The sequence below is a fragment of the Gorilla gorilla genome, chromosome 1, assembly GCF_029281585.2.
Source record: "Gorilla gorilla gorilla isolate KB3781 chromosome 1, NHGRI_mGorGor1-v2.1_pri, whole genome shotgun sequence".
Lineage (NCBI taxonomy): Eukaryota > Metazoa > Chordata > Mammalia > Primates > Hominidae > Gorilla > Gorilla gorilla.
In genome coordinates this window covers 21,250,337-21,270,860 of record NC_073224.2, presented here as the reverse complement: position 1 = coordinate 21,270,860, position 20,524 = coordinate 21,250,337, and the positions used below count along the sequence as shown (strand labels likewise).

The following is a 20,524-nucleotide window of genomic DNA, read 5'->3' as shown; positions in this document are numbered from 1 at the left end:
TTTCTCTCTCTCTCTTGCATTTGCCTGATTTCTTTCTCCGTAGGCTCGGTTTTCTTCTTGCATGTTTCTGTTTTTTCCCCAGTTGCTTGCCCTTCTCCCTTTCCTTCCATTCTTTCTGCCGTCCTCTCCTCTAACACTTATGGAAATTGCCAGAGATACCCCTGGTTGGCCTTTGCTCTCTTATTTTCCTGACTCACTTGAGTGCTCTCTGACTGTGAAGACTGTGAATTCCTTCCCTCATTCAGAGGGTATGGGCAATGGAGGCAACGGGTGTTGGAGAATCGAAACCAATGAAGGTTTGCAAAGAGGCTGTCATGGCAGAGGCTGGCTCAGTGAAATGAATACTCCAGTTTGAAGGTGCCACTTCATTGCTATCTTGCTTTCAGTGTTGGTGCTTTCTAGTTGAAGTTTTTTTGTTGTTGCTGTTGTTTGAGATGGAGTTTCATTCTTGTCTCCCAGGCTGGAGTGCAGTGGCGCGATCTTGGCTCACTGCAACGTCCGCCTCCCGGGTTCAAGTGATTCTCCTGCCTCAGCCTCTCGAGTAGCTGGGATTACAGGTGCCCACCACCACGCCCGGCTAAATTTTGTATTTTAAGTAGAGATGAGGTTTCACCATGTTGGCTAGGCTGGTTTCGAACTCCTGACCTCTTATGATCCACCCACCTCGGCCTCCCAAAGTGCTGGGATTACAGGTGTGAGCCACCGTGCCTGGCCTTTATTTGAAGTTTTAACTTGCTGGGAGCTGGACACTATTTTACATGCTATACAGGCATTGGCATTGGGCACCATGCAGCTTTCTCCATACTGCAGGAACAAGTTAGACACAGACCTTTCATTTTTGTTTTGACCTTGTAGTCCACACAGAAGAAAAAATGAATAATGAAAACTGGTAGAATTAAGCTCAGAGGAGCCAGATCTAGATTGACAGGTCACTGGGGGGCTTTCTGAAGTAAGAGGGCTGTTGTCAGATTCGTGGTAGAAAGAGGCTGGCCACAGGGTGCAGCTGGGATCCCAACTCTAGCTGGTTCTGGAGGGTGGGCATGGGGGAATGGGGAGAGCGCAGAATGAGAGAAGAGCTGCTCTCCAGGTCAGTTGTGTTTGCTCTTCTTGTACAACCTGCGTGAGATCCTCTCCTTTAAAACCTCAGTCTTCATGCATATTGGCCTGGTGATGCTCTGTACCAAATTTCTGAGGTAGTGGGCCCAGATCTACTCGGGGGAGTGCAGAATTGAAGGCAAAGATGCAGAAGGGGAAATCTCTTATTATGTCTTCTCCTGTCCTTGAAGATGTTCAGGTCGTTTTCAGGGTTGTTTGACTTTTAGGAAACTACTTAATTTCTCTTGACCAAATGCAGTTTAAGTGATTTTGAGTGTTCTAGTTTGACCTTTGAGTGGCAGACCCTTAGAGTTTTTGCAATTGGAAGTAGTAGGAAGGACTCAGATTGTTTTGAACCTCTCAAGGCCTTGCCTAAGGTGTCCACTAGTTACCAAGAAGCCCTAGATAAGACCCTACCCCAAGGGTTTCAACTGGCATCAGGTTAGACAGAGGAGTTAAGCTGCTTCACCTGCAGTGGTTTGTGTAGTTAGCCTGGTAGAAGGCTGGAGATTGTGAACTAAAGATGATGAATAAACAGATTTGCTGTTTGCTTGACGAGGAGACTCTGAGGAAAGGATTTTCATTCTGTGTTGCCACAAACAGAACATGTGACTGCTACTTCCCCCAGCAATCAAAACAGGATTAAGAGGAGTAGAAAATAAGGTAGATAAAACTTGCATCTCGGGAATATTCGTCAGCTGTCTGAATAGGTAACAAAAATAGAAAAAAGGACATGATATTCTATATACGCTTGCAGGTTTAGATGCTGAGGTCAAATTTTGTCTTTCTCATTAGTGGTGAGTCAGCTCACTCACCCACTGTCACATTCTTGATGGTTGGGAAATTTTGAGCTCTCTACTCAAATTGTACCTTCATGTGATCATCAAATTATTGAAAGTTTTTCTTCTCAGTTATGTGTGTATACAAGCACGTGCGTATAGTTGGGGAGCGGGGGTCACAAAACACTAAGCCTGGGGGACTTTAAGATTGTATGAAGTAGGAATTAGCATAGAGATGGCAGCATTCTCTGTACCGCTTCTCTTTGGATAATTTGAAACCAGTAATTTTACATAGGCCATTTGAGTACCAGTGGTGAAAAGGTTTTAATGGAAAGTGGTGTTGGGGGGCTCTGTGGAAAGGGAGCTGGTGCCATACAGAGTGAGTGCCTTCATGTGGAACGATGCTTTGAAAGGATCAGATATTGCGGAGGCACCAGGCATTCTTTCCCTCTGAGTCATTCTGGAGGTATAACCCCTGCTGAGGGCCAGTTACTCTTCTCTGTGTTTGAGAAGAGAAGTGGGTGTTTGTAGAGTTAGGAGACCTTCCTCATCTACCCCATACCCCCTCTTCTCTTGTCTGACATGCCTGAGTGATTCTGGTGCATGCCCTCAATAGCCCCATGGCCTGCTGAGCCAGGTGTCAGCAGAAGATCCCCATCCTGGCCCCATCCTGGCCTGACCGTGATCCCACCTGTGCTAAAATGGAGATATTTCAGCTTTATTCTGCTGCCTTTGAAATTACTGCGACTTTTTGTTGTTTCTGTTTAACCAATGTTAATGAGGATTTGAACCCAGCATTTCCTCACTGATGGGGTAAGAACTTGCCTGGGAGATTGTCACAGATAACTTAAATAAATGATGTTTATTACAAAAAGGGTTACACTTAGGTTATTTTTGTCATTTAGGATGTCTGTAATCAGTGAATGAAAAATGGACAAGCTTAAATATCATAGTTAGAGGTAGAGAAGTTATATATAGATAGTTTAAGGATCATGAATGAACAATAATAACTGTGGAACACATTTGCGTATGGGAGGCACTATTCTAAGCCTTACCTGCCTCAGCTCATTTAATCCCCACAGCAGTCCTGTGAGTTAGGTCCTATTAATTCTCCATTTTACAGATGAGAGAATCGAGGCTCACAAAGGTTAGCTAACTTGCATGTCTACACATGGTCTAGTAAGTAGAGCTGTGGTTCTGACCTTGGCGTCTGACTCCACAGCCCATCTGTGCTACTAGCCATTATTACACCATTGCTCCTGCTAAACAAGGGTGATGGACACAAAACCAAAGCTTCAGGGATTTTTAAGTTAAGAAAATTTATCATTTTCCTATTTTGTGAAGTATTCCTTGTTGCTTCATTTTTTTTTTATCTTTTGAATTTTAGTATATTTTTAATGTGGGCACTATAAAGCGATGTATTGCTACTATTGTTCTTCTTAAGCAACTCTAATGTTTTGCTGTTATACTATTGGTTTAGTTGCATACTTATGTACATAGGAATATTTCTTAATTTTATTGATCAGAATTTCTTGTTCCAAGAAATAGGACATTCTGTATTTACAAATTGCTTGGTCCCACCAAATTAATACATAATGTAATTATTATTATTTATTTATTTTTGAGACACGGTCTCACGTTGTCACCCAGGCTGGAGTGCAGTGGCACAATCACAGTTCACTGTAGTCTCAACCTCCCAGGTCTCAGGTGATCCTCCCACCTCAGCCTCCCAAGTGACTGAGACTACAGATGCAAACCACCACGCCTGGCTAATTTTTCTATTTCTTGTACAAACAGGGTTTCACCATGTTGCCTAGGCTGGTCTCGAACTCCTGAGCTTCAGCGATCCACCTGCTGTGGCCTCCCAAAGTGCTAGGATTATAGACGTGAGCCACCGTGCTTGGCCCATAATGTAATTATGACATGATGTGGTATAGAAAAGAATAGTTCCAAATTAAAGCACATTCTTTGAGATAAAACATCTTCAGCCATAAGACATCCCAAATATTTGGACACAAGAGAAATTGGTTTTTGACTCTTTATCACCTCAACTACTCCTCCTGTCAGTCGTCTTATTTTTTTTTAGGCAGAAGAACTTTTTATTTATTACTTACATAGTGAAATCATCCATAGCAATATTGCAGTTACAAGAGAAAAAGAAGGAGCTTATTAGACTTAGAACTTCTGTCATTTTGTTTGTTTGTTTTATTCTTCATTTTTGGAGAACTCTTTTTCACCAATCCGTTGACAGATTTTTAATGATGGTGTAGGCTGGCTTTCATTTCAGCCTAAAGGCTTCTTTATTTGGTGGGCTGATTTCTCTCAGTCCCTGGGCTTTGCATCACTGATGTCACATACCATCTGAAACAGGGTGAGAAGAAAGTAGTTCCTCATAAGCAATGATTCAAGAGGCCAGGAGAGTGGTTGGTTGGGACCCTTACGGCTAGAATATAGCTTTGAGCATCTCTGAATTCCCAGGCCTTAAGTTAGATTCCCTCCAGTTTTCCTTAAAGGTGTTTTGCCTGTGAAAACCATCTACATACACCAGACATTGGTAAGAATATTCTGCTTCATGGTTACTGAGACGAGGCTGCATTGCCAAAAGAGAGTGAAGGATTTCGGGAGAGAGGCGAGAGATGCCTCAGGCCCAAGCTGGAATGGGATAACCTGACTTTTAGATAACATAGACTTGTTTTTGCCCTTTCCCAGCTCCTGCACTCTCAGATCTGTCGTGCTTCCTTGGTCTCCTTGTCTCTGACCTAGCAGCCAAATCTCTTCTCACCAGATTCCTTGGCAGGTCCTCAGTATGCCTTCCCAGGCAGTGCTTGCCCTTTGCTCTGTCAACCGCTGGAATCCAAGTTTCAGAGAATTCTCACCTGTTTTAGCTACAGAACATATCCCTAAGGAGAAAGTCACTTGAGACTCTAACATTTATAACTTTGATGGAACATTAAATCTCTTTTATGAGCAGTCTGCCTCACTTATATTTCTGTTTTAATATGTAAAAAATCAGTAGGCCTAATAAAAATGACTAATGCCAATTTTTTGTTGCTTTTCAACATTCATGATACATACCTCACAAAGTAACTTGTTAAAAGACATCAATGATAGAGTACAGAATTGCTTACTGTGAGGCACGGTGCATTTGATGTGAACTGAATGTCTGGCATTCAGTTGCATTTGGACATAGGCTCATGGTAGATATTCATATTCAAGTTAAATGTAATTTCTTTAGATTGTAGCAATTAATATCAATAATGACTTGGCAGATTATTCTTTTAGAACCTGGGATAGCATTTGTAACTGAAAACTTTTCTAGAGAATTTTACTTTTCTTTTTGCTTAGATTAATTTCTAGCCATTTGGCTTGAGAAAACTGCGATTTTGGTTTTGTAGTAAAACCATTTTGCCAATGAAGAACATTAAAATTCCGGCTTCTGTTTGTGTCATATTTCAGACTAAAGACATTTTACAATCAAACCAGGAACATGTGAAAATAGAGATTTATAATGGAAATGTTGATTCAATTTGAGCTGAAGCCAGACATTCATGAAGGAAAATTAGATTAAACAGTAGATGTTTAGAGAGACTTTAAATTATGACAGCTTTAAAAAAAACATATGTTGTGGATGTTTCTTAGGCATACGCGTACGTTCTCTGGCAGACTGGGAACCTAGCTCCTTGATGTTTCAGCCGTTTATTAAATTCCGTTTTATCTTTCTTTGGACTAGTGGACTCAGAACTTACACAGCTTAGAGTCTGGTGATTGGGAACTGTATCTTGTACATTACTGTAGGATCAAAACCTGATGTTGTCAGTGGAAGTAATTCTGTCCTGTCATAGCGTATTACATTTATGAGTGTAAATTGCCATTTTAGATTGTGAGTATAAAGCTACCAGTTACAACTGATTTATTCCATTTGTCAAAGCCTAACAGATACTCCATGCAAATAATTTATTTTCGTATACTGTTCAGATAGCGAGGGAGGTGCTTGAAATTGTGAAGAACTGGGATCTGTGTCAGGGGAGCAGTGTTAACGGGAGGATTCATGAGGCTGGATGTAGATGCTGGAATGATGAGTCTCCCCAGAGGTCCAGCACCAAAGGACTCACCCTTGCTAGAGTCAGCAAGACCCCGCCATGGTGGTGATATCCCAGCCTCAGGCAGGCATTTGGGGCCAGTGGGACACAGTGTGCTGTTGACACTCCTGCTTATCAGATACATGGTTTACAAATATGTTCTCCCATTCCATGGGCTGCCTTTTCACTTTGTTTGGTTGATAGTGTCCATTGATGCACAAAAGTTTTCAGTGTTGATGAAGGGCACTTCATTAATTTTTGTTGTTGTTGCCTGTACTTTTAGTGTCATATTGAAGCAGTCATTGCCAAATCTATGTGGTGAAGCATTCTTCCAGTGTTTTCTTCTATGAGTTTTATAGTTTTAGTAATTATGCTTAGGCCTTTGATCCATTTTTAGTTAATTTTTGTATATGCCGTTAGCTGAAGGTCCAACATCATGCTTTTGTATATAGATAGCCAGTTTTCCCAGCACCATTTGTTGAAAAGACTGTCCTTTCCCCATTGAATGGTTTGGCACCCTTGCTGAAAATCATTTGACAATACATGTGAGGGCTTACTTCTGGGATCTCTCTTCTATTCCATCGGTCTTTATGTTTGTCTTCATGTTGATGCCACAGTGTTTTGATTACTGTAGATTTGTAATAAGTTTTATATTCAGAAAATGTGAGACTTCCAGCTCTGTTCTTTTTTTTCAAGATTGTTTTGGCTATTTGGGGTCCCTTGAGGTTTCATATGAATTTTAGGATAGATTTTTTTTTCTATTTCAACAAAACCTTATTGGGATTTTGATAGGGATTACATTGAATCTGTAGCTTGCTTTGCATAGCATTGACATCTTAAAAGTATTAAGTTTTCAATTCATGAACCTGGATGCCTCGCATCTAATATTTTTTAATATATATTCCCTGTTGGCAAGAGTATACCTTTGGAGGTAGCCAGACAGACTTGCTACTGGATTCTTGCTCTGCTGCTTAACTCATTGTTCAGCTTTAGATAAGTGTCTTTGGAGTCTCTGAGCAAAGTGTTCTTGTCTTTACATGGAAGTTGTGGAACACTCTAAGTTGTGTATCAAGGGTCTAGCAGAGGCTGTGTGACACCTTTTTCTTTATCCCCTTCTGCCTTCCTTGGACATCTGTATGTGCCTCAGCTTTGTCCTCTGTGATTTAACCAACACTTTGCCTGTTATCTCTCCTATTTTTAGATTGAACACTGGCCCAGAACACCTGCTCCAACTGAAACCTTATATCCACCGTCTCATTCAGTTTATTCAACTCAGGTGCTGACTCCAGTTTCAGGTCAATGACAGCTGCAGTCCACCTTTCTGTAGAGATCATTGCCCTGCCCAGTGGTGGGCCACCTGGGATCCAGCACTTGGAGGAGGACTGTGGTCTTAAACAAACATCATCACTGGGTGATAGGGAAGGAAGTATAGGGTGACTTAAAAGGTAACTCAATCATTAATGCTACTTCTGAATTAATGGTTTAATCATACCATATGCTTGGGTAATGTTTTATATTTTCCAAATTATTTTTTTACCCTGTGGATCTCAAAGATGAATCAACACTAGAAACACCTGAGGAACTTGTTAAAAACTGTCTGGGGGCCCCACACCCAATCTCATGAGTCAGGATTCCTAGGACAGTGGCTAAGGAATTTGTGTTTTTAACAAATTCCTCAGCTAATTCTCCAGCAACTGACCTGGCACTGGTCCACAGACGGGCCTTTGGGAACCTCTGACCCATGCCCTCTGTCAGTTCTAGAATCTCATTTTCAAAATCTGACAGGATTTAAAGATCTGTACAGCTAATGTCATTATGGAGCATTGTACCACAGAAGGCAGGTTTTGTCTTGACCCCAGCCTCATCTTGTTCTGTATTTCAGGGACCTTAGTTCCACAGTTCTCTTTAGCATTTCTCCTGCAGTAGAGGTAGGCATCTCATTGCTCTGCTGTACCTCAGTGTTTTTAACAAGGACATGAAATCTGGGTTTTGTTTTGCTTTTGCTTATATTACTCTGGGCATTTGCCGTGATTGGGTCATATAGCAGCTAAGCCTCAGGATCTTTGTTTTTTAAAATACAAATTCTGACTCTCTAGACATCTCAGTTTGTTTTAAGAAGTGCTATGGGATGTGCTTTACTGCCTTCAGGAAACACAAACAATTCTGGAAGCTAAATTTATTTTTTTATCCCCATTGAAAAACTGCACAAAAGTGCAAGGTAAGTCAGCATTTATTATGTGCCCAAATGATTTGAACATATAGCTGAGTTTACGGTAAGAAGTGATCAGTGTGAGCTGGAAGATTTCAAGGTTTCATGTGGACTGATGATGACAACAGCAAAAATACTGTTAGTATTTATCAAGTTCTTGCTGTGTCTCAGGCCTTGTGCTCGTAAGCATTTTGCACATGTGATCTATTTAACCATAACCGCTACTCCCTTCTACAATCTTCTCTATCTTAATAAAGGTCAACTTCATCCTCTCAGTTACTTACGCCAAAAATCCTGGAGTCATTCTTGACTTTTCTTGTTCTCCTGCGCAGCCCATTCATCAGCCGAAGCTGCCAGTTCAATCCTCCCACCAGGAAGCAGGCTGCTTCTCACCATCTGTACTGCTGCCACTTGGTTCAAGACCCCATCACCCTCTCTTGCCTGGATTATTGCAGTGGCCTTACCTCCATCCTTCCCATCTTAGTTCCCTGGAGCCTTTCCTCATCACCGCAAACAGAATGGCTAAGTCAGATCTCACTCCTCTGCTTAGAACTGTCCAGAATGAAAGTCAAATCCTTCCTGTGGCCCATCAGTCCCTCCCGGATCTGAGCCCACTACCTTTCTAACCTGTGTGCTTGCTGTCTTTGCATGTGCCAGGCTTGCTCTCAATTCCAGTCCCTGACTGGAGCTCCTTCCCCTCCTCCCTCTCCCTTCCTTTCTATCTGTGTGGCTCATTTCCTCATCCTTTTCTTCAGGTATTTCCTTAGCCACCGTACCCTTCCGTTAACGCCCATACCGGCACCTACATGTCCCCAACCTTTCTGATCCTGTCCCATGATAGCAGTCGCTTTGAACAAGTTATGTAGACCCTACCCAAATTCAGTTGCATTCTACCTATCCACATTACCAACCACAACTACTAAGAAGAACCAAAAGATGTTCCTCTGTATTACGTGACTTCTTCTGCCAGAATACTTGTCCTGTGAGAGCAGGACCTTTTCCAGGGCCTTTCATTACTGCATCTTTGATCCTAGACTAGTACCTGGAAGGTAGTAGTCACGTATACGTATTTGTTGAAAAAATAAAACCTCCTTTACATATGATGAAACAGATTCTGAGGGTTTAAGAAATGTGCCTAGAGGAGCAGAGTGAGTACATGGCTAAGCCAGCATTTGAACTTAGGTCTTATGTCAATGTCTGCATATTTAATATCACAAGAAAGGGGATGGAAAAGACATTGTAGGGAGGGAACTCCAAGAAGGAAGCTAGGGAGGTTGGGGTGGCTCAGGTGTATTTGAAAAGATTTTAAGGTGGTCTTAGTGGTTTTGGTTGGTAAGGTGGATAGGTAGAATGCAGCTAAATTTGGGTAGGGCCTTAAATGCTGCATTTAGAGGCTTGAGAAGTTTTACTCTAAATTGGGAATAATAATAATTCTTATCATATAAGTTTATCAAAATTCAAATACTTAAAAGGCATTTAGAAAGTGCTTGGCACCTACAGAATGCTCAGTAAATGTTGCAATTTAGAATATATTTTGACAGCAGAGCAAACCCAGGCTACTGTTACCACAGTAGAAATTTATAGTGTTTTGGACTCATATAAATGATTTCTAGAGCGTTCCCAATTTCACATTTTCATTTCTTCAAAACTAAAGAACCTTGTGAGTAAATAAATTGTACTACATTCAGCTGCTTAAGTGGAAGATGGTTCAGTACTTGTGAGAGGGGAAAACAGGGAGATTTTAGAGTCATGTATTTAACTTTAGTTTTCCTCTATTAGAATTATGTTGAAGCCAGTAGCTTCCAATCCTATTTGTGCATGACAGCTCCCTTCTAAAATTCTAGATTCCAGGGCTGCTCCAGGTCCTCTGAACCAGAATCTCTGGGGCTAGAGTCCAGGAAGCAGGGTATAAACATCTGTTAGGTAATTTTAAAAATGTATAGTCAGATTTGGGAACCGCTGGGCAAAACAACCCCAAACTTGTTAACTTTTTTTTTTAGCGAAAGGGAGTATTTACCTTTTTGCTCAGAAATCTGCTGTGAAGACTTAAGAACCCTTTCTAGTTGTACTACACTTTTATGGAGGGCCTCAGGCCTGTGCTTAAAGGAGAAACTCCGTGGCTAAAATGTGGCAGGGGTTGTAAATGCAAATAGAATAAATGGTGGCCCAGCACGGTGGCTCACGCCTGTAATCCCAGCACTTTGGGAGGCCGAGGCGGGTGGATCACGAGGTCAGGAGATTGAGACCATCCTGGCCAACTTGGTGAAACCCTGTCTTTACTAAAAATACAAAAAAATTAGCCGGGCTTGGTGGTGTGCGCCTGTGGTCCCAGCTGCTTGGGAGGCTGGGGCGGGGGAATCACTTGAACCTGGGAGGTGGAGGTTGCAGTGAGCCAAGACCGTGCCACTGCATTCCAGCCTGGCGACAGAGCAAGTCTCCATCTAAAAAAAAAAAAAAAAAGAATAAATGGTGAGGCTTCCTGCCCCTAGAGATGATGAGGATTCTGGTTATACAAGAAAGACTGCAGGAGAAACAGGTTGGTTCACCTTCAATGACAAGGGTCAGAGAAGTTATGCTTTAATCACCAGTGACTGCTCATACTGAAGTCTGGGAACCAGCACTTCTCTCCCAAACTGTGGGGTTGATGGTGAAATGAGGCTTCAGGTTGCTGATGACACATCATTCTGCAATAGGTGGGGCCGTGCTCAAGAGCATAATACAGATCTCTTACGGCTTTCTCTTGCCTTCTGTTGGCCAAAGTTGGCAATACCTTTTTTTCCTCCATAAGAATAAAAGCAAAACTTAAAACTGTTTACTCCTAGCTGAGGAAAGAGATAAAGGAATTGTGATGTCTGATTTGCCATCCTATCGTGATATCCTTGCTGCTTTCCAGTTTTGCAAATGTATGGGCTTTTAATCTTAGCAGCTAGAATATGGATGAGAAGGTGCACAACTCTGGACATTATCTTAGCTAGCATGAGCCAAGAACAACAGCAGGAAATCTTAGCAGGGCATTCTTTTAGCCGAGCTGTATTCTGGCACCCTTGAGCCCATGCTCCTCAAGGGTGTTTTACCTGGAAGCTTTTACTGGCCTCCCCCAAGCCAGGAGCCATGTCACCCATTCTTCTGTGCCCAGCTTCATACTTAGTAGGTCGATAGGTACGTAAGTGGCATGTCATTGTCAATGGATGAATATAATGTATACCGTTATATAGTAAAGGAACACAAAGTACTTTGAAGGTTAAGTTTTAGAGGAAAGTTAGAGGGGAAAAGAGTCATAGATTATGGCTTTGAGTGTGTTAGATTTGCCACTTCCAGTGGAAGAAGAAAAACATTCCAAGCAAGAGAACTGCATAAGCAAAAACATAGAGGTGGGGGGCATACAGGGTGATCATGTAGATATTTTCAGCCCAACTGAGATACCTATGTATCATAACTGATCATTCTCATTAATACAACATTCAAATAAAAAGTATAAAGAACAATGACCTAACTATTAGCATTTTGGGACCCCAGTGGGACATCCATTTTGCTCTTGACTAGTGTTGTAACCTTAGGCAAATCACTTAACTTCTGGGTTTATAAAGTGGGGGTGTGAGAATAGATTATCTCCCTTAAGATCTCATGTTCTGATTGTGAGTCTAAGTGGGTGGTTAACACCCAAAACACCACACAGTGCTCTCTGTACAAGGGAAGAAAAAATGTTTCTTTGAGGCAGAAACCAAAAGTGTCAGTAAAATGCGATTGGGAGTGGTGGTGTGAAGTTTTGATGTTGTTTGAGGGCGGTATGCCTGGGATCATGTCCAGTCTGCTCTGCCAGTCAAACATTTGAGGTTTCCTTGGGTTATATGGGTAACTAGCAGGAGCCAAATGGGAAGAAAGTGCCACACTTGATTGTAAGCTAGGTCTGTGCATGGGTCTCACCAGTGATGTGAGGCTGAAGGAGCTGCCGCCTTTTCCTGGGCCTGTCCAATTCTACTCTTAGTCTGGCTCTAAGAAGGATGAAGAGGAAAGTTGCCCGTTACAGGAAGGAGGAGCAGGAGAGATGCTTGAAGTTAATGAATTTGTCTATAAGTTAACAAATTTAGGTTAGGTTGGGTTCTTTTGAACAGATGAAGCCAGTAATGTTTGTGTTTTGTTTTTATTTCTAATTTTTAAAAAGCTGTGTGTAAATTTGAGAACCTGTGACAGTAGAAAAAAAATGAAGCAACTTGGATTCTAGTTCTGATTCTCTCGAAACACAGTCATTTGACTGCAGGCAAATGCTTACTTTCCTGCCCTAAGACTTTTTCCTTGTCTGTTTAATGGAGAGAAGTGTCTCTTTCTTGTCTCTTCAGAGATTTTTTATGGATCGAATGAACCTACAAGGGTTTGGGGAATAGTAAATCCTTCAATAAATGTAATTATGTTAATACTAACATTTTATAATAAAATATTCAGACAAGTTCTTTGGGTCTACCTGTGGTTTTTAGAAAGTTGATGATATATATATATATAAAACTTGCTTACTTGCTAACAAGAGATCGGTTTTCACTGTTAAGTGTTCTGTTTGTCTCAGAGTCGTGATAACCACAGTTTCTGCATCCAACTCTTATTCATTAACTTGGAAATGCAAAGAAAGCAGTAATTTCCCATGGTCATATTTTTAATAAGAAAATGGGATTTTTAATTAAAAAATTATCTGGGCATGGTGGTACATACTTGTAATACCAGCTGCTTGGGAGAGTGAAGTGGGAGTATCGCTTGAGCCCAGGAGTTTGAGCTGCAGTAAGCTATTGATTGCACCTCTGCACCCCAACCTGGGCAACAGAGTGAGACCCTGTCTCAAAAAAAAAAAAAAAGAAGAAGAAGAATAAAATGGGGTTTTTGGTGTTCTTGTTATTTTAGAAAATGCTGTATATCATATTAAGTGGTCATTCTTTTTTCCTTTTTTTCTTCAGGTAAAGATCTTTAGTGTTATGAACTTCTTAAAAATAATCAAGCCAAATTAATTAGTGGGCATCTGTAATTAAAAGTGGTTTAAGTTTCCTTTTCATATTTAACACTCAGTTCATACTTGAAACATTCCAAATCCAGTATGTTTAAAGAAGAGTCTTCCCGTCAGTGCCCTGGAATTTGCTCCCTGTGCCTAGTGAATTGAAATGGTATCCCTCTGGAAGCAAAACCTAAAGAAGTACATTATGGGAAAACATTTCTTGAGGATTCATCCTAGCATTACTCCTGGATTTGAGTTTCCAGGAAACTTTGTTTTCTGAAGAATCCAATGAGCTGGCCAACAAAGCTGGGACAATTATGAGTCAAACCAGACAATTAAAAAGTATGGAGCCCCTTCTGCTCCTGTCCTCTTTTCTGCTTTTTAATTTAGTGACCTTGGAAGTTGTACCACAAAGTTTCTTGTTTTATTTTAGGACAAGTTTATTGCAGCAGAGGGACATAGAATTTAGACTTGACACAGTGGAGCCAGTATTTTTAATATTTTTCTTCACCCACCAGATCATTCTCTGGCCTGTCCGTGTGGAATTGCTTTATTTTGATGACAGTTCCTGAGTAGTTGGACTGACACTCTGGTACTTTGTCTTTATTCTATCAGGCCCCCAAGAAGACGGCGGTATGGGAAGCTTTGGGGAGGCCTCCTCAGAAGAGGACTGTACTGACCCCTTAGCAGGACACTTCAGTCTGGGAGGGAAGAGTCCTTGGGCACAGTCTTGATGTGGGCAGGGACATCTGCAGTGAGAGGATGTAAAAATCCACAGCCCTGGCCTCCCTGTCTCAGATACCGGTCAGGGGGCCACAGTCTCAGATGAGTGAGTTGCTGCCTAGGCCCACCTTGGAGAATAAGTCTAATTTTAGGGTTATCAACTCAGGGCAGGGCATGTGTCACAGGCCTACAGTATATAGATTCTGGAGTTGGAAGAACTCTCAAGCAGTGGGTTACAGCAGGGGCCCATGGCCTCTTAGGAACCGGGCTGCACAGAAGGAGGCGAGCAGCAGGCGAGCATTACTGCCTGAGCTCCGCCTCCTGCCAGATCAGCTGCAGCATTAGAGTCTCATAGGAGTGCAAACCCTACTGTGAGCTTCACATACATTTGGGTTGAGCACTCTAATGTCTCATGATCTGAAGTGGAACAGTTTCATCCCAAGCCACCCACCCTACCCACCCCACTCCAGTCTGTGAAAAAATTGTCTTCCACGAAAACGGTTCCTGGTGCCAAAAATGTTGGGGACCGCTGGGTTAGGGGATCCCATGAGAGGTGTACACACCATCTGGCATGCTTTTTGAGGAGTTAGACTCAGATGCTGCCAAGCACCAGGGTCCCTGGTAGGATGACAGATACAGGCCTGGGGAGGCCGGGTCTGTGTTTTCCTGCAGCACAGTCCACTTTAACTGGCTTTCAGTATTGGCACTACAGGGACTAGGAGAGTCTTAGGCACTTCTCAGAGAGGTTAGGAAGTGGAGTATTGGTCTAGAAACTAAGGGCAACCTTTTATGTAGATAATATCGGTTTCCTCAGTTGCAGTTTTGCCAGCAGCTTGGTCTATCCCACTTCCTGATTTGCCTTCCTCTCTTGGCTCCTCAAAGCTGTTTTTAATTGGGCACAAGTTATTCCTCAGTGAGATGGAAAGAACACTAGCTAAGGACTGGACATACGCACGGGAGTAAATCGCTCCACCCTGCCTATCCAGGCGTCTGCTTGCTCAGGTGTCAGGTGGTGATTAGACTCAGAGTTTGCATCTGTGGTGTTAAATCTTCTGGAGTACTTATGTGTGCTTCCTCACTGGTCCCACAACAGTTATCTAAGTGTGCTAAGCAGACATGATCTCCATTGTGCAGATGAAACTGAAGTAAGTGGCCTGCTGAGGGTCCCAGTCGTGTCTCCAGAGGTGTGATGCAAAGCTCTTAATTCTTAATCTTTTGTGCTGTCTACGACATGAGCAGCCTTGCAGTGCACCAAGCGTCTCGTGGGGTGTAAGGCCTGTGAAAATATATTTGAGTATAAAATATTATTGGCCGGGTGTGGTGACTCATGCCTGTAATCCCAGCACTTTGGGAGGCCAAGGCGGGCAGATTGCCTGAGGTCAGAAGTTCCAGACCAGTCTGGACAACATGGTGAAACCCCGTCTCTACTAGAAATAAAAAAAAAAAAAAAAAAAAAAAAATTAGCCAGGCTTGGTGGCGGGTGCCTGTAATCCCAGCTACTCAGGAGGCTGAGGCAGAGGAATTGCTTGAACCAGGGAGGTGGAGGTTGCAGTGAGCGAAGATTGCGCCACTGCACTCCAGCCTGGGCGACAGAGCAAGACTCCGTCTCCAAAAAAAAAAAAAAAAAAGTTATTATTTTTCTAACAAAAATTTCTGTTGCATGGGAATAAAGGGCAGTATTTTTGTAAATACCTGCCATAAAAAAAATTAATCAACAGTAGGTATTGTTCATTCAGTGTTAATATCCATTTTCTTCTTTATCTTAGTGTGGGACTTTAAAAGGGAGAAGAAGCAGCTAACAGTCCTCTTTTTATACAAGGAAAAATATTATATGTTCTGTGTAATTTAAACATCCATTGGTTTTATGAAGGATTTTTAAAAAATGTTATAGTTATTGAATTTAAAGTTTATTTGTATATATGTAAGTTAGCATACATATACAGTTACGTAATTTGGACACATTAGAAAAATACAAGGAAGAAAGCAGAAAGCATGCATAAGGCTACTTGTAAGAGCTAACCACTATCATAATATCGGGTGTTTCTTTCCTGTATTTTTATATATATAGATTTTTAACATACTTTGTTTCATGCTTTATGTAAACCTTTTTGTATATGGCTGTGTACACATAATATTATATTATAAATCTTCAAGTTGATGCATATTCTTAAAAAATTGGGATTGTGTATTTATTTTATATATGTACTATGTTTATCCCTGACCACTGACTGTTAAGACTGTTTCTGATTTTTCATTCTTGTAGTTTTGGATGAATATTTTTCTATATAAGTTTTTAATTTTCTTATTATAAGTCTGTTATTTTCTTGGGTAGATTTTTCAGATGTAGTGTGTTGAGCCAAAGGATTTGAACAGTTTTATAGGACTTAATATATATTACCTTATTGGTGTTCAAAGAGTGCTGCCAGTTTGCATCTGTCTGTAGCATGTGGGACATGCATCCCCCAGACCCTCACCGGCATGGGGAGTGTGTTTGTGTGTGTGACATGCATGTGTGACACATTCATGGACTTTTGTAACTTGCTTGGTCAGAAGTGGTATACTATTGTTTTAACTTCATCTCTTCTATGACTCATTATTCATGTGCATGTCTTACCCAGCTAAGCTTCCTGAAGATTAGGACGCTCTTTCATTCATCTTTCATACTCTTCCCACCCACAGCATCCAGTACAGTGCCCTGGTAGAACTGAATACGTTGATTTACTGAAGTAACAAGAGGGTTTTTTTATATCAGACAATAAACCACATAAAACTGTTCAGCAAAACTCAGTATCTTATAACTCAAGTAAATATGGGAACAGTGCAAAGATGGCTTTCAGTGTGTGTGAGTGGTGAATGGAATTTGTTGTGTATTTGCTGCTAAAATTACTGTTTTTAAAAAATCAAATACTGGACTGTTGTATGGATTGGCAGGATTTTCTTTTCATGTCCTTTATGCCAAGTTGAAAGGAAGCATCTTCAGATTTGAAGGCTTTGTGTTTATTTGTTGCATTTTAATAAAGAATACAGTGATGGGACATGCTTTATACAGTTTAGTTCAATTTTTAACAATATTGATTGATGTTAGTTTTGTTGAACACCGTAATACAGATACTTTGCAAGAGTTTTCACTGTGGATTCAATGGAAAATAATATTAGTGAGAACAGAATGTTTTCAGGAAGGATTGTATTTTTTTTAAAGCTCCAGCCTGCCAGTTTTCTTATAAAATGCTCATGTTCTCTTCTTTGCTACCCACTGTCACTAAACATTCATTTAAAGAATAGGACAGATTACTTTTTATGATTTCTAAATGAAATTAATAAGTACAGACTATATTGGTTGACATTAAGTAGAAATTCTTTTCTCCTTTTGCTGTGTTTTCCTCAGACACAAATGCCTCTGCTTAAATTATTAATTGGAATGACTGATTTCCTGCTGTGCCATCTGTAATTCAGGGGTCACATTGCTGAAAAGATGTATTAACTAATAACCTCCTGAGAGAAGGAGGTGAGGGCTATCTCTTTTCATCTCTTTCTGATTTAAAAAGATTTAATGGGAAGCAGTCAATACTCACAGCTGTTCTTCTGTCTCCTTCAGAAAACTCCATGATCAAAATTATCTATTTAACAAAACAGCCCTTTGTTTATTCTATTTTTGACTTACAGAATGATGGGCAGGGTAGCAGTTTACTACCAGAAATTGGTTCTTGTTCCTTATTGACATACAGGAAGTTTAAAACTTTACAAAAGCCATATTCTAGTACAGTGTAAAGTCTCTCAAATAATTTCAAATGTAAGTTGTAGTTGGGAAGAGAATAGTGCCTCCCTGGAGATTGTTTTGGGCAACTCACTCAGCTTCTAAAAGCTTTTCTTTGCCTCTTGGAGAATCAGCTTAAACACTGCAGTCAGTTACTGGTTTGTGTTCTCTTATTCTTTGTGTGTAAATCAGTGAGCAGTCATCCCATATTTTGTAAACCTGACTATTTCCTTTACTGTGTTCCTTTGGAATAGTTAGGGGTTTCATTCATTAGCTTAATTTCAAATCAGTATGTTTATCAATAAATATACACTCATATATTACATTTTCAGCTGTTTCACGGCTTTAGATCCCATTGAATCTTTAGAATAATCCTTTGAAATAGATACAATTATTCCCACTTTACAGATAGGAAACTGAGGCTCAGAGATTACAGATGGCTTTACCATCATCTCAGCAGCGTATGGTAGAGCTGGATATTTGCCGAGGGTCCATATGCCGGGACATGTCTATGTCTTCCCCATGCTTAGAGTTTAGAAGAGGATAGCAGCAAACAATAAACTGGTATAGAATAGTCTGGTGTAACTTAGAGTAAAAAAAAAAAAAAGGCACAATGCTATGGGGGCCACTTAGACCTAACCTTAAGGTTTGAGAAGGCTTTTTAGAAACATGATACGTGAACTGAGGTGTGATGGATAACACCTCTTAGCAAGGCAGGAAATAAATACATCTTGAAGAGATGTGGGCAGAGGTAGTGCATGTACAGAGGATAAGAACATGAAGGTCAACACATGGGAGCATGGAGGGTGGAAATCCAGCAGCTGCACAAGGGGCTGGAACTCATGGACCAAATCATGAGTGGCTTGTGCTGCCTTAAAGCAAGCAGCTTTATTCAGAGGGAAATAAGGAACTGTTGAAGGGTTTCATTATAATCTAGGAGAACTATGATAGTGGTTCTAACTCTGGTCGTGGCAGTCAAGATGGAGAAATTGACATGGATTTGAGGAGTATTTGGAAGGTAAAATGGGCAGGATTGAATGTGGGCTGTGAAGGGAAGGCAGGATGAGCACTGGGTGTTTGGGTTGGGCACCTGAGTGGTTGGTGGTGCCTTTCCCTGAGCCGGGCAGAGGAGGAGCAGATTTGGGTGCAGGGAGGGGTAGGCAGGAGGACCTAGACTATCTTCCTGCAACTTGGAAATGTCGACTGTGAGACGTCTTTGGGCTTGTGGATAAGGATTTATGAGTCATCAGCATAGAGATGGCATATGAGACTATGAGGATGGCACAAGGGAATGTATAAAATTAAAAGAGAAGGCAGGCTAGGGTAAACCCTGAAAAACATCAGCATTTAAAGACAACCTGAGGAGGAGGAGGAGCCAGCCAGCAGACCAAAAGAGACAAATGAGAATCAGTGTGCTCCATGCATGTGTTATGATACTGTGTCGACTCAGGACTTTGGGATACTTTGGTCTGCAGTCATTTCAATTTAAATGGATGGATATAGATTAATGATGATTGTCAACCGAGTGTCAGGCATGACTGGGAGTAGAAGCAGTGACTGTGACAGACCAGGACCCCACCCAGATGGAGTTTACCAAGCTGCTTTACTTACAGAGTCACCCAAGAGCTCCATTTAACAAACCTTTGATTGGGCCCTTTCCTTCACTATGAAGTACAAATCAGTATAAAGGAAACTCATAATATGGGTTTCTTGTGGAGACTAAATCCTTCAGGGTTTCTTTATTGAGGTCCTGCTTTACTCCAATGAAAAAATTCTTAACTACATCAAGGAGATCAGCTTTTCTGGGATGTCATTTGAGAAATTCCTCCAAATAGCACGTGGAGTACTTTAAAAATTAGTTGGCCTAACACCAATGTGAACTTCCCAGAAAGAAAAGATTTTATTCCGCTTCGCAGATCATAGGTTACCCCTATGTTATAAAACCCCAAAGAGGAGAATTCTGCTGGTTTTTATGTTCTCGTGTTCAAAAATACTTATCTCTGGTACCACCCCAGTGTTCAATTCAAGATAGATGTTAAAGAACTTATTTTCATGTTCAGATCTATCAAAAACTTACCAGGCAAAAATATTATTGAACTTGTATATCAATTTATTACCATTATTATTTAATAGTAGCTACTTATCAAATTGTCTTAGAGCTTTGATTTTCATATTCTACTGTAATAGGAATGTGAGTTAATGGGTTGTTTTAATTTCACTTAATTCCAGGCTTAGTTTTTGGTAAATGCATTTTAGGTGATCAGACCTCAAGTGCGAGCAGCACCTCAGCTCATTGATTGTCTTCTTGGCCACAGAGAGAGGGTAAAAGTGGGATCAGTTTGTTCTTCCTTTTATTCCCTGTCCTATTATCCATATTAGTATTAGAGCTGTTGGGATACTGGCATGAAAAATAAGCATTTTTTTAACTATAGTTATACTTGTATTATAAATCTGCTATATAATTTTAACCATTTTTTCCCTTGAATGGGGCTCGTAATTTGTGCATTTTGTGGTTTTCAATCCATTTGCTACAGCTGCAGTCCCGATAAGTGGCTCAATTAGAACTCTAATATTGGTCTTAAAGACTCGCTGATGTCTCATGGAAAACGTCGAAAAACATCTTATTTAAAGACAATTATGCTTAAATATCAAATGCTCTCCATTTCTTTTCTATCCCTTTAAAATTATTACCAAGACAGTTAGCATGAGAACAGCTCCTTCATGCTCTAAAATTCTTCAATTTTGGTCGGTGGCCTTCCCTAGCCCTTCCTCACTTGGGGGCACCCCACTACCTGTGGGGTTTCCGTCTGGGTTTTTAAAGTGCTTGCAGAATGTTGGTGATAATTATTTATTTTTACTGGGGAGCAAAAGCCATAGAATTTTATGAAATGCAAGAATAATTGGAAACTA

The 20,524-nt window shown here is 40.9% G+C and overlaps 1 protein-coding gene across 12 annotated transcripts in view; it reads left to right on the top strand.

Annotated features, from left to right (window-relative positions):
* Nucleotides 1–20,524, top strand: part of SIPA1L2 (signal induced proliferation associated 1 like 2) — a 233,408-nt gene that overhangs the window by 90,029 nt on the left and 122,855 nt on the right. The window contains exon 1 of one of the 12 annotated variants that reach the window (XM_055372966.2): nucleotides 7,155–7,398. The exons of the other annotated variants lie outside the window; for them this stretch is intronic. The gene's annotated coding sequence lies outside the window, so the exon portion shown is untranslated. Of the gene's footprint in view, nucleotides 1–7,154; nucleotides 7,399–20,524 lie in introns of those variants that run through there. 12 annotated transcript variants of the gene reach the window in all.